Source organism: Trematomus bernacchii, unplaced genomic scaffold, assembly GCF_902827165.1.
Source record: "Trematomus bernacchii unplaced genomic scaffold, fTreBer1.1, whole genome shotgun sequence".
Classification (NCBI taxonomy): domain Eukaryota; kingdom Metazoa; phylum Chordata; class Actinopteri; order Perciformes; family Nototheniidae; genus Trematomus; species Trematomus bernacchii.
The window spans coordinates 6,558,509-6,573,444 of NW_022987720.1; the positions used below are offsets into that span (position 1 = coordinate 6,558,509).

At 41.8% G+C, this 14,936-nt stretch overlaps 1 pseudogene; it reads left to right on the top strand.

Moving 5' to 3' along the window:
• Window positions 1-4,197: 4,197 nt before the first annotated feature.
• Window positions 4,198-14,936, top strand: part of LOC117492885 — a 27,455-nt pseudogene continuing 16,716 nt past the window's right edge.

Genomic DNA, 14,936 nt, shown 5'->3' on the forward strand with positions numbered 1-14,936 from the left:
ACCAGTAGCCTCTGACTCTCTTACTATCCTTACTTCCAGCACCCTTGCTCATACCAAACCAGTCTTCAAATGCTGCTCTCGTTCTTTACATCAACAAATCTATAATGTCTCATAGAAAACACATAGTCCACCCACACCCATTGACTCATCACTACACAAACACTGACTAACAAGGTGAAAACTATACCAGCCTCAATACTGTGGATTGTAAAAAAGTGTTGACTACTCATGGAGAAGGATCTGCATAAACTTACTGTAGAAGACTTCTGTAAAGATTTCAATTAATGATGTTACTTGTAATATTTCCTAGCTCATACTAGGGGTTTCACAACTACCAATATTTACTAGTCGAGAAGTTTTTCAAAATAGTAGTCGACTAGTCAACTAGTTGTTACGTCATAATAAAGATACACAAAGAGAGGTGTAAAACTGTATTTTGTATTGCAATTCATACAGTTACGTTAAACACTGTAACAAAGCAGCATTTTCATTTGTGTTACATGCTGTTACATGGCTGATTAAATTAAAAACAGTAACTGGACTCACCAAATCTACTGCAAAAACTCTGTTAAGAACATAAATGCAATCCTCCTCGATAACCCTTCCAGGTTTTTGGTTTGCGTTAAGGAAGACTAAAGCATCAACATGTGAGAAGGAGGCTTGACCGCTGTCGGGTGACAGTGTTGTCTGCCAGGGAAAACATCCGTTCACTTGGGGTGCTGGTGGCTGGAATAGCCAGGTAGCTCCTGGAAAGCTTGGCTAAACGGGGGGAAGCGGTCGCGTTATGTGCTCACCACTCCAGAGGGTTATCCATTGTGGGGATATGGGGTGTCTGCTGGCAGTAATCCCGTAGCTCATCCGCGTCACTGTTGACCCGTTTTTTCTTGTTGCTCTCGAAATGAGGTCCAAACAGCTGTTCAAAAGGGGGGTGCTAGTGTCGGACGTATTTTACTGGAGCATTTTGCAGCACCTCAGCGCATCCTCATTAGAGATGGGTGAGTCCTGATTCATCCGGATCATTAACCCGGATCCTAGTAATGAGCTGGTCGTGACGAGTCTCCCCTCTTGAGTCCTACTCCTGGTGACGTACAAATTAAAACTATAAATTGCATCACTCGCTACTCTCCTTATAACATGTAAAATCACATAAAGTAATGTAATAAAGGTCCATCTTATCTTATCTTATCTTACATTACAACGTACCCCAGTCCATCTGCCTAGCCTTTAGCAAGTAGTAGGAGAGCTGCCAGAAGTTATCGTTTGGCTCAGGGGAGTGGACGCGGATCAGTGAAACTTTCTGCAGACTCGTGCGGACTCAGAGCCGTAACCGTAGCAGATCCAGAGATCCAGGCAGACTCATCATGCACGAGTCAACAGCAGACTCAATCCTGACTCACTGAATCAAGGGAACTTCCTTCACTTCCTGCAGACTCGTGGGGACTCAGAGCCGTAACTGTATAGCAGATCCAGAGATCCAGACTCATCATGCACGAGCATAGCCGCGGGAACTGGGAAGTCATTTTATTTAGGGGGTGCGGACAAAAGTGGAGAGAGATTTCAACAACAGTAACATGACGTTTTTCAAATGTACACCATTCGCAGCCCCGCCTCCAGCACCCCTACTTCCCGCGGCTATTGTCCACGAGTCAACAGCATCAGAGATTCGCAAATCCTGACTCACTGTGCAAACCGTCTTATTTTACTTTCTCAGGACTTAAAACAGCTTTTTGGGGGCAGACCCCACAAAGAAAAAGATATATATTTACACACGTAAGGTCATTATCTTAACAGTTTGTTATGCTCATCGAGTCATCCGTGAGCAGAGCATCAAGTTGGCATGCCTATTACAGCTGAATGCGGCGATTACCATCTTGTTCAGCAAAACGCCTCACAAACGTATTAAGATCTAAAGCTTTAGTGCGTTTTGATTCAATGCTGAGTACAGCCAAACTTGACAGTCTCTTCTCTGTCATTGTAGACCGCAAATACCTCATACCTTCCGTCTACTTGGGTCTGAATGCTTCTCGTTTTGCGCCGTCCCGTTCAAATGAAATCGCCGCCAATCACATTTCCACTCTCGCGCCAGGGCGGGGGAGGGGTTACAAGACTCGCGTCTTGTGCTGCATTCACTTGCACTCGGACATTAGGGATTTTCTCTCACAACTTTTATTTCAAAACAAAGCTGCCAACTGGGGTGGCAGCTGGGGTGGCAAGGCTATTTTTAGGGTGGCAGTTGCCACCCCATGCCACCCCGGTAGATCCGCCCCTGCTTGACCGCTACTTGCTTTTGATCAAAGTCAATGCGGAAAACCCGCACTCACACAGGTAGGCGGAGGTGAAGGGAATGAGCACTTTTACAGCCTTTTTGGCGAGGTGGGGGAACTCGGTCTCCACAGACAGCCAAAAGTGTGCAAGTGACGTTTTCTGCCAGACGCTGTCTCCTCTCTCACTTTAGGTAACTTCACTAAAAATTGATCCATGTTGCCGCTCGCATAAAGTTAGCTGAAGTTAACTAGCTGAAATTCTCGTTATTTTTTTCTCACGCTGCGCCTCCCCTGAAGCTCCCTGGCGCCCCCCCGGGGAGGCGCGCCTCACACTTTGAAAAACCGCTGATCTGGATGAATGCGACGAAGCAATTCATATGCCGTTTTATTGTTTTTAACGTTGAAATAGCAAGTGCAACAGGTGAGGATGACATTGTTGCGGAATTGTTGTGAGTACCCTTTTCAAGACGACAATTCAGTGAAAATACGGACATTATAACGGCAGGGGGGGGATGTCTACAGAAGGTCCAGTTGTGATAGACACGGTTCGCCACTGAACTTAACAATTTCTTAAGCAGATCAGAAATTAGCCGAAGGTATTGGAGGTTGTACATGTAAGAGGGACTTGCAGGTTACACTGTTGGCTTTGTATTTAATCTTATTAAAGTAAAAAAAATCCAAAACAAAAATACACTTGTTTTGTTAGACATGAAGGATACACACGATTGAGTATTGGTGAGTAACACTGAATGTAAATGTTTTTTTTGGTTTGTTTACAAGGAAAATCAACAGGGCCTCTTGAAGTAGTCTGTTGCCCTTCCAGGACAGAGAAAGAACAAACAGATCACTGATCCTTATTTCTACTGCCATCTAGTGGTGTCTACTGATATTTTCAAACTAAAGTGACATTATACAGTATATGGGCCCATATCTAAACTAATTCAGTTTGACATGGTGGTGAACCTTCTAGGATTACATATTGAGGGTGTTCACAATAACTGGGTTACTAAAAAAACAAGGTTTTCCCCTATTTTGAACTAAGCCGTAACCAAAACAGTTAAAAAAGTGCACAATATCGACAACTGTCCTGACTTTGGCAAAGGGACCCTATCTATTAAAGTATCATATGATAAACTAATATGGAATGTAAATCCTTTTTCAAAATACTGGGTTTTTCAGATAATTTCAATATGCCTTTGGTTTTGCCTCAAGTGGGTTATGATAAGGGTGTTTTTATCCAAATTAGATAATCAGTTCAGAGAATGTAAGGCCCTAAATGAGTGTGCAACATCATGTCTACACAGCGGTCAGAGACTGTAGTCCACTGCCCCTTTACAAGATGCTGGAGAACAACCTGTTCAGTGTTATCCTTATCAGTGGCTACAGGGCAAAACTCCACAGTTTCTGGGTGATGTTTTAGAATAAGCATGTTTTACTTTAGGATTATGCAATGTATAGTTTTAAACTTTATTATTGTCCGTTAATCACAACGATTTGGTTTTTACAAATGATTAATAGAAGCCTCAACATTATGAGATTGAGTATCTCAAAAAGATGAACTTCATAGTCAATTGAATTGTGCTGATGCAGTTTATGTTTTGAAATAAACCTATACAAAAGGTATCTCTTTAGCATTCACTGTAATGAGACTTTTATACAACTGTGAAGAATTAGAAAAAACTCACCTCTTCACATTTAATCTAAGAGCAATAACCTGATATGAATGTTTTTTTTCTTATGGAACTAGTTGCCTTTGTCCCTCCACACATACGTATAGAGTGGACTTTGGAGCTTCAACAGTACTGTATATCATTACAACATGCCTCCCAATACGGAACAGCTTTGGTACAAAAGGCAGATGAGGAGGTTGAGCCTTTAGTCTCGTCTGAGTACTCACCCAAGGAGTCTAAAGGAGAGTTGCAGAGAGCCCATGATGGGGGACTCAAAGCTGTGTCTTTTCCTTCTACTAATCACAATTACTTTGTCTTGTAAGTATTTTTAAATAACTTTGTGTTGTTTTGAATGGGGGATACTATGCATTTAATAGTTAAAATGCAAACCAACCTAAGTGGAAACTCTGATCTCTTTTTAAAGTAAAGATGTTTTCTTCAAGGAGGAAACAAATATTTTATCAAATGCTGCTCTTATTGTTTGTACAGATGCCCATGAGGAACAGGAAAACTGCCTGAGTAAGTTTCATTGTTTTCATATTTTAATTACACAACCTGAACATAATGTGAATGTAAATTGCACTGCAGCTGTCTGACTATACATCGTCAGCAGTAAACTGAACTTTGATGCTAGCACATGCATATAGATATTTTTGGGGAGTAAAACACTTGATAATGTCTTATCCATACAGGACTTTTTTAAACTATGGCTGATTTGCTAAGGCAAACTGCTTTCTGACTGTAAAGTACTGAAATGTAATAATGAAATAATTACTTTTTACTCAGTAAACCAAAGGTACAAAACCTCCCACAAGTATGAATACATTTACGAAGCCGAGTCCTTGAACGCTATCAATGGTGCTTCACATCTCAGGAATGGACCCAAAGCAACTTGCAAGGTACATGATACAGTGCTTTAGCAGCTACATTTTATCATCATTTATCTTAGGTCTATTTAATGTAGATAATTCTGTATACACTATATATAGATGCTAAAATTATCTTTTAAAACAGGTTTCGATTGAAGTACCTCAGACTTGTAGTTTCATCGTCCGCACCACTGGCTGTAGCCTGAGTGAGGTGGTTGATATGGACACAGAGGGCAACCCTGTGTTCGCTCCTGCAGCCAGCTCTGATGCCTTTGCTGCTGAAATGGAGAGGTGAGTTACATAGAAACGTCTCCAGTGAATCCAGTGGCATATAAATACCTAATGAAATGAACCACATTTGCCATAAGACTTAATAGTGAAAGTCTCACAAATGTTCTGCAGATATCCTCTGAAGGTTGTGGTTGAGGGAGTTTACGATGTCAAACTGTACCCCGAGGACGGTGAGACAATTACCATCCTGAACATCAAAAGGGGAATCATTTCCGCCCTGGCTGTGCCTCTGCTGGAAGAAGACAAGAACAAGAACATGGTACATTCATGAAAGAATGCTTTGAAATTTGCATATTTTAGTAGCACCTTCAAAAGTATATCATGTTTGTATTTACGATTAAAAAAAACTGCCTGTAGTACATACAAAAAATCTCTAATCATCTATTTCAGCCCACCATCCATGGCAAGTGCAAGACCCAATCCACAGTCAACGCAAGAGAGGACATCGCAACTGACATCAGCCTCAACAGGGACCTGTCCAGATGTGACAAATTTGTCCCACTGAGAGACCACACCAGCCCACTGGCACTTATCTCTGGCATGGTAAGATATCCAATTAACTGAGGTAGCAAAATGAACCTTTCAGGAAATCAATTACATTCATGAATTAAGTATATTTAATTGAAGTGGTATGTGGGGAGGATACTATTCAACTTAACTTGATTAATTCACTGCATTAATATGATCTTTTTTTCAGCACTATCCTCTTGCCCAGCTGGTCAGAAGCTCACAGGCCTGCAACTACAAGTTTGACAATGCGGACAAACACATGACCTCTGGCTCATGCATTGAAAACCACATCCTCATTCCCTTCTCTCACAAGTAAGTTTAACCTCATATTAGACTCTTAAAAGTGTTTTGTCATATAAGTGACATACTGATATGTCTTGTACAAGAGGTCAACAGTATTGTTAAGCATGTGTTTTTCTTTCACCAGTGGAGAACATGGAATTACCAATGTTGGAAAGCAAGAACTGACTCTGGTTCAGGTCTCTCCTAGCAAAGAAAGAGTCTTTGACCACAGTAAGTCCTTTGTTTAATGTGTATTCTTTCCAAATACATTTGATTGATCAAAAAAAACGTACGGTAACATTATAATTATGTTGCTTTTGTTTCACAGGTGGCATTGTGAAGGGTCTTCACATGGACGCTGTTGAGGACAAGAGTGCTATCCAGGATAAAGATGCAGGTCTGAACCTCCTGAGAGAACTGGCCTCTCTGCCCGAGACTGATGGTGAAAAGAGAGCCCACCTCTTCCACGTGCTTGTCAGTATGGTCCGTGGAATGAAGACCGAGACCCTGAGTCCCGCCATTCCAGAAGCTCTTGAAGTGTCCAGTGCCCTGACCTACCAGGTTTTGGCCCAGTGTGGAACCCCTGAGTGCAGCAGTACCATCATGCAGATCTTCAGGACCTTTGACACTTCCTCACTCGAGGTTGATGCCGGTGTTTTTGCTATGGGACTGGTGTCCAATCCCTCTGCCCTCCTGATCAATGACATGCTCGAGATGGCCAAATACAAGCCCAGCAAGCCCATCATGTACGCCCTGAGCAATGTTGTAAAGAGGTAAGTGAAGTTAACCCCCCCTTTATTCTGTATTCAATCACTGAATAATGTTTCAGCAAACATGTTCCCTCTTTTGATTATTAGGAGAAGCAAGCTTTGAATTATAATATTATGTATTTCGTTTCTGACCAGGTTTTACAAAGCTGAAGGCAAACTGATCCCTGAGATTTTCGCTGTTGCTGAGTTCATGGGTTCCCAGTTGGGTGACTGTTCTGGTGACAAGGACAACACTTTCTTGACATTGAGAGTGGGTAACATTTGCTACAGATCAAAAGCAAAATAACATAAAACACCAATGAGCACAAAACTAATATGTCCTTTGATTACAGGTTATTGGAAACATGGCAGCAGCTATGGGAGCTGCTGGTCCTGCACTCAGATCTGCTGTGATCCAGTGTGTGAACCAACCTGATGCTTCCCTGGCTGTGCAGCAGGCTGCCATCCAGGCCTTCAGACTGACTCCCGTCCCAGAGGAGGCAAGTCAAATTCATTCAAAGGTTTGACAAAACGTCTAAATAATTATTTCTACCTTTTACTAATTATATTGATGTCTATCTTTCACAGGGCAGAGAGATTCTCATGCAAGTGCTTTTGGACGGCGCAAGCCCAATGCAAAAGCGTATTGCTGCATATCTGGTACTCATGAAAGACCCCCAGCCCACTGAACTGGCCCAGCTGGCTGATGCCCTGCCCAATGAGCAGGACCAACAAGTCAAGAGCTTTGTGATCTCCCACGTTACCAACATTTTGTCCTCAACTGAGACAGCAACCCGAGAGTAAGTGAAAAGCAGTTTCAGATTTATATTCAAATGTCATACATTTGTTGTTGTACAACATGGTTAGTATATTTCCCCATTTTATCATGATCAGATATTTAACTGTAATATTTGTTTTCTGTCCTTCAGACTGAGACAGAAGATCCTTGCTGCACTTCAGGGCAATGAGGTCGGGGCACCTATGGACCCCACCAAGTTCTCTCGCAACTACAAGATTGGATCTGTGGAAGGCAACATGTTCTTTGAGGGTAGCAGCTACTTGCCCAAGGAGGTCATGCTTGAAATGACTCTGAAGGCATTCGGCTATGACATCGACATGATGGAGGTAAACCTTTTGAGCTGTGTTTTTCCATAAACTAGGAACAAAATGTTCTGAGGTCTGTAAGTGTGTCATGTCATAATGTTCTTCACCCTAACAGGTTGGTATGGAGGGCAATGGATTTGAGCCAACTGTGGAAGCCCTGTTTGGAAAGAATGGATTCTTCCCCGACACTGCCCTGGAGACAATGTACTTTGTCTCTGAAAACATGCCACTCAGAGTCAATGAGATCTTGCAGAACATGCTCCCTGCTCTGAAGAAGGACAGGAAGAAGAGACAGGTATTTAGAAAAATAGTTTTTATATCAAAAGTATAAATGATGTTATTAGTGATAATTTATTTTTGATTTATACCAACTGCAATGAATTAAGTAATATAGTATGGACTTTTCTGTTTAGGCATCACAGAACCTGATGAGGGAGATTGGACGCAACCTCAACAAACTCGTAAATGAAATGAAGACAGCACAGTCTCCCGAGGCGATGGTTTACCTGAGGCTGTTGGGTAATGAGCTGGGATATCTGAAGACCAATGAAATGGAGGAGCTGGCCTACTCTGCTGCCATGATGGTTGACAGCATGTTCAAAATGTTCCCAACTGATGTAAGGACATTTCTTTAAAGAGCATAGTAGAAACAATGCATTCATTGTAAGTTCCTTGTAAATTATTAAAATGTCTAATGTGTATTTGTATTTGCCACAGATCATGAAGGCACTGATGACCAAGGCTGACAACACAATCTTTGCCCACTACATCTTCATGGATAATGAATTCTTCCTGCCGACTGCCACTGGTGTGCCCCTGAGGATTACAATGTCTGGAACTTTCACCCCCGGCATCAAGGGTGGTCTTCAGATTGCCCCGTGACATGGTAATTATTCATAAATGTGTTATAATGACACAAGTATTTATTTTTATGATAAACCCGATCACCAAAGGTCTTCTCCTTTCTCCTATTTGCCCACACAGAGCGAAGTGACCTTTATGCCCTCCGCCGGCATTGAGTTTGTATCACAGATTGGCTCCCACATCCCTGAATATATCAACTCTGGTTTAGAGATGCATACCAACATTTTCCACGAAAGTGGGCTTAGTGCAAAGATCTCCATGGAAAGTGACAATGTGAAGCTGACCATCCCTGCTCCAACACGTCCTACAAAGCTCATCAAAATGACGTAAGTAACAGGAATAAAATGCCTTGCAACTCTGCTTGGAAAGCAGCAACAATATGTATACCTGTATGTACAACATTTTAAAGGGGACAATGTTGTTTAACAAGATGGGAAAGCAGCTGTATTTGTAGCTTAAGTGCAACTCTTTTTTTTGTGTCTGTAATAAGGCTGCATTAGAATAATGAGAGGGGTCTTCAATCTTCAATTAATTGTTTTCTGAGTTGTATTCTAACTTATCTACCCTTAACATATAGAAACACCTTGGTGGCAGTGACTGGATCAGAGGTGAAGACCATCCCCCCTATGGTGATGGACAAGGGTTGATGTTAAGCGAATGCACCTCCCTTCTTTGCTGGAATGAAATACTGCACTGATCTTCAGTACACCGATGCTTTCTCTCACGAGACAGCCCCCTTCTTCCCCATCACAGGGGACAGCAAGTAAGCAAAACTTTCTAAACTTCCGGCACATCATTGTCTTTTGTTTAAGTTACCTAACAATATTGATTAATTAACTGAATTATCTAAACAGATTTGCTGTGGAGCTCCACCCCACTGGTGAAGTCACTGAGTACACAGCCACCATTGCCTATGAGCTTCTGAGAGAGGGAGAAGAGGGACGGCAGAAGGTCGACTCTGTGAAGTTTGTTCTGAGGGCTGAAGGTAGGGGCAAATATTGAAGGATCTTTAGGGCTTATCAATAGCTCAATTTGAAAAAACCCCACATTAAGTGCAGTTAATATATATTAACCTTTTGGTTTTTCAACATCAGGTGCAGAGCCCACTGAGGCCAGAGCGATCATGAAATATAACAGGAGAAAGAATGTCATCACAGCTGACATCCAGATCCCAGACTACGATGTGGAGGCTGGACTCAGGCTGGGTGTTGTCGATGGAAACACCAAGGGCAAAGAAACTCACTCCATTTCTCTTGACCTCATAAACAAGAACATCCCTCAGCTCTCTCTGGTTGGCCGTGCCAAGTAAGAAATACAACATAAATGCTCATAAAATGACATATATTTCACCCTCATCCTTGAGATTAAGCTAACTCTGTGTCCTTTCTTTCAGTTTGAAAGAGATGAAGGAGGCTATGCTGCAAGTCCAACTTCTTGTCCCCTCAATCAATGCTGATGCCACTTTCACAGCTAACATGAAACGTGATGAGGAATTGGAGTTGGAACTTAAAAGTGAAATCAAGGTTATGGCTGCCACATCTGAGCAGAAAATCGCAATGAAATATGGTAATGTTACTTTCAAAGGGCCCTTTTTTCAGACTATGACATAAGACGTGTTAAAAGTGATTTACTTCTTAGACAGTAGCATATAAACCAGTTTCACATCCTAAATGTAGCTACATCTGACAGTGTTAGAATTGTTGGTAAACGTGAACAAAGTGTTGGTTTGTTTGCTAGCATACTTTTACTACCAGAATGATTCGAATTTTAGGATTAGAGAAATATTTCCTAATTTCTCTGGATTTAATATATTGTTCTCTATTTTTACAGATGCCAGCAAGTTTGAGGTTGAGTTCAAGTCCGATGTGAACACTGAGACAACCAGCTTGCCAATGGCTGATATGGTAGATATGTATGGCAACCAACTTCTTGACATACAGGTGGGGCATACTGAAATGAAAGTCCGTCAGATCTTCAATACATTTGCAGAGGTATGAATCTCGGATTTAACACTTATTTACATTGTTATTTGTTAAATGGTTTGGTCATGAATAAAGACTGATTGTCACTTTTTTTAGGAAACAAACAACTACATGGAAAAGCCATGGTGATGAATTCCATTACATTAAGGACTTCAGAGTGCCTGATATGCCTGAGATTTCCCTGCCAGAGACACTGTTCCTCAAGACGTAAGTGTGAAAAACTACAAGGTAAATGTTTAATTATCGTTTTTTTCCCAAAAACATTAATGCACTTTACGTTTTTTCTTTATAACAGCGAGGGAAAGGCTGTCTACCACTTCAACAATGAGCACTTCAGCATTGCTATCCCTCTCCCTCTTGGAGGAAAGTCAACAGAAGAAACTTCACTTCCCACCAGCCTTGGACCACCACCGAGCGTGTGCACTACCCCAGTTTGGACTGAGATTGTGTCCATGAAGGAAATTCCCATCCCAGAGCTTGTTTGTTCCTGAGAGCTTTACTCTGTTCCATTCCTCTTTTTGGCAAAGCTGAGATTTCAACTTTGATGAAAAGCAACCTATATGAAATGGAGGCCATCAATGGCTGCCGGCAACGATATTGTTGATACACCAAAGATACTCTGCTAAGTTTGATGTGAGAGGAACCTCCCCAGTTGACAGTCCTCTCATTTACGATGACAGGTAATTAAAAGTGAATGTCCTTCATGATTTCTAATTTGTTATATGGCTATCATTAACTCAACATTACAATTATGTGCTGGTTTAATCTTGCTTGAGGAAGTGTTCAGTTAGTCTTCAACTTCCAATGATGTATACAAAGTAAAAGTTCTAGATTTCAGTTTACAATGTTCCCTAATGAAATAATCAATAGCTATTCATCTTTAAATCATCATTTTTTTCCTTTGTTTTTTATTTAGGCTCTGGAGTGTTGGCCCACTACTGATTCCATCAAGCTCATTTGGAAAGCTCTTTGGCTCATAAATTCCTTGAAGCCACTGTTGTTATCACTGAAGAAGCAACCTTCACAGACAAACTTAACCTGAAATCAAGCAGCAAGATTGAAGCCAAAAGCCCACTTGGTGTTCATTTCATCCTAGGCCACGATGGCACAACAGGAAATGAACGCTGAATGAAATCTCTGCCCATAGCGACTTTAAGGGAGACTTCACTGCTGGACCAGTGTATGGCAAGACCATTTCAACCCAGTCATTTGCCATCTTCCCATTCAGGCAAGAAGCAAAGATCGATTCTACGGTTCAGCTTGACTCCACACTTGTCAAGGCCCAGAATACAATTGCAGCAACGCTTGCCAATGGTGAACTCTCAGTTGTGTCTAACACCAATGCCTTTGAAGACCACTTGACCCATGTTGCTGAGCTTTCCTTCAAAGACAGCAAGCTGTCACTGAAATGTGATGCAAATGCTGTTGTTCTTGGCATGAAGATCCACAACCAAGCTGAAGCCTCTGCTGGTGCTGGTGAAGTTGTAATGAGAATGGAGACAAATGCTGACCACACTGAAAACCGTGTTTACTCCCTGCTGACTGCCTCCCTTGATGTCAATGGCCTGGCTGTGAATAGCGATGCCACCATAAAGCTCCTTGAGAATGAGGCTACCCATAAGGCTACTCTTAAAATGAACAAGGATGGTTTGACCACAAGTGGAACAAATACCCTCCAGAGCCCCCTGTCCCTGGAAAACACCTTCAATGCTGGGCTTGATGCTTCAACGGCTACTCTATCCATCGCCAACAAGGCTGCCATACGTGACATCAAGGTTGATAATGCCAACACTTTGACCATTACTCTTTCTAGCCTTGACTTCAACTCAAAGTCTGAAGCTACTGCCAGTGAGTATGCATCTTACACTCATGATATCACCATCAACCTGAAACCATACACTGCCTCTGCAAATGTTAATAACAACCTGAACATTCTGGCTGCCAACTTCATTAATGAGGCCCAGCTGCAGGCAGAGCTTTACAAGATGGATCTGACTGGAAACCTGAAAGCCATCTATGGTGAGGAAGAGGTCAAGCACACCTATCAGGTCAAACTATGCTGATATGACAGCTAATGCAAGTGCAGCACCATTGGAAAACTTTTTGGAACTCACATGAGCCACAACACCGAGCTTGAGGTTGTCGGTCTTGCTGCAAGGATTACCAACGATGCTCGCTTCAACTCACAGCCATTCCGCTTTGATCACACCATCCGTTGCAGCATTGTTCCTTTTGATTTCAACCTTGATGCAATCTTCAATGCTGATGGAGACATGATCATGTATGGAAAGCATAGTGCCCAGCTCTATGGCAAGTTCCTCCTTAAAGCACAACCCCTGGCTTTTGCTAGCTCACATGAATGCAGAGCATCAGTAAACCAGCAGCTAGATAACGGTTTTGCTCTTGAGACCACATTAGACAACAAGATGGATACCGTTCTGTCACCCCAAGAGCAGAAGACCAGTTTTAGAATGAAGTCTACATTGAATGAACACGCTTTTAACCAGGACATGAGTGTTTACAACACTGCTGAGAGAACTGGAATTGAGGTTTCTGGCACTTTCCTCACAAACATGTTCAATGCGGAGTCCACAGAGAACCAGGAATTCACCATCTCTTCCTTCCTCAAGTATGACAAGATCACAGAATGTCAAATAATTCTGTTTCCTTTAATTGAAACTCTCCCTGCATTATTGGAAAGTGTCAAGGTTGTTGTTGTGCGTGTGGCAGAGGCACTGCAAGACTACATCAACAATGAGGAGATAAAGGCTAAACTTGAGGCTCTTCCCCAGTATGTAAATGACTTTGTTTCTCAACTAAATGTAGAAGGCAAGGTCACTCAGATGAAGCAGTATTTTGATGATTTAACCCAAGAATATGTCATCTCCATGGAGGACGTGGAAGCCTCTTTGACAAACCTGAAGGTTACTGTTGAGAATCTTCTGGCTGATCTGTCAGTTTACATCCACCACTTTGCTGGTATGTTGAAAGACATTATTGTTAGTGGCAATCTGCCCGAGACCCTCATCCAGAAGATCCAGGAACAGCTGCATGCCATTAATGAGGAGTATGACATCCAGGCAATGGTTTTGCATGTGATTGATACCATGAGGGAGCTGATCCAGCAGATCGACTTGGAAAACTCACGGGCAGTAGCATCTCATTCCTGCAGGATTTGGATTCCAAATATGAAGTCAAGGCTAAACTACAGACAATCATGAGTGATGTGAAACAAATGATTGAGACCTTCGACATGCAAAAATGTGTTGTTGAGCTGAAGGATTACATTTCATCAATCGAATTCAAAGCTTACATTGATGCACTTGTGAGTCAGATTCCTACTGAGATTTTCAATGAAATTGTATTTTCCGTTAAGGAAATTATTCAGGATCTTGACATCCTAGGAAAGATCAACAATTTATATGCCAAGATGAGGGAGCTGATTGTAAAGTTTGAGGTTGACAAAAAGGTCCAGGCTGTCTTGGAAAGGCTGTTGAGTTCATCCATCAGTTGAAAATTGAGGGAAACAATCAGTGCTGTAGTCAACAAGGTGAAGGACGCAGACATTCCTACCAAACTTGTGCAAGTCTTCCAGGATGCCATCAACTACTTGAAAACAACTCACGTTGAGGATATCATTCAACAACTGAATATGCATATTGAAACTATTGTGCAAAAGCTCAGGTCATTGGAGTATAATGACTTTGTGGATCATGCCAATCAAGTTATGCTGAGTACACTGTTTACATCAATGAGCTGATCGGAGCTCTTGAAATCCCCCAGAAACTTGAAGCAACAAGAGACTTTGTCAACCTTGTTCTTTCATCATTCAGAGGATTTGTGGAAAGCCTGAGAGAGATCAAAGTTTCAGAAATGATTACATCTGTTAAAGATGTAATTGATAAGTTTGTGCTGGACATCATTAAGCCCTTGGCTGAGTTCATTAAAGAAGAAATTACAAATCTGAATGTCAATGCTGCGATTACCACTTATCTGGACTTTGTGAGCAAAATACTACACTAGGGCCATCACCAAGGTCACTGAGTTGTTAACCAGTATGGTTGAGATGATTAAGAACATGGCACCTGAACAAAAAATCATCAATGAGATTCAGCAGATCGTTGAGGGACTCATTGTTGAGCTTAAGAAAGCGGAGTTGAATATTCCAACCTTCACCCTTCCTCTCACTGATCTTGTTGTGCCCTCTGTAATGCTCAGCATGGATAAACTTGGACAGTTTGAAATCCCAACACAGCTTGACATCCCGGAATTCACTATCCTGGGACTTTATACCGTACAAGCAACCACTATTTCCTTGAGGACATCAAGCAGAGAATCATTGAACTTATGA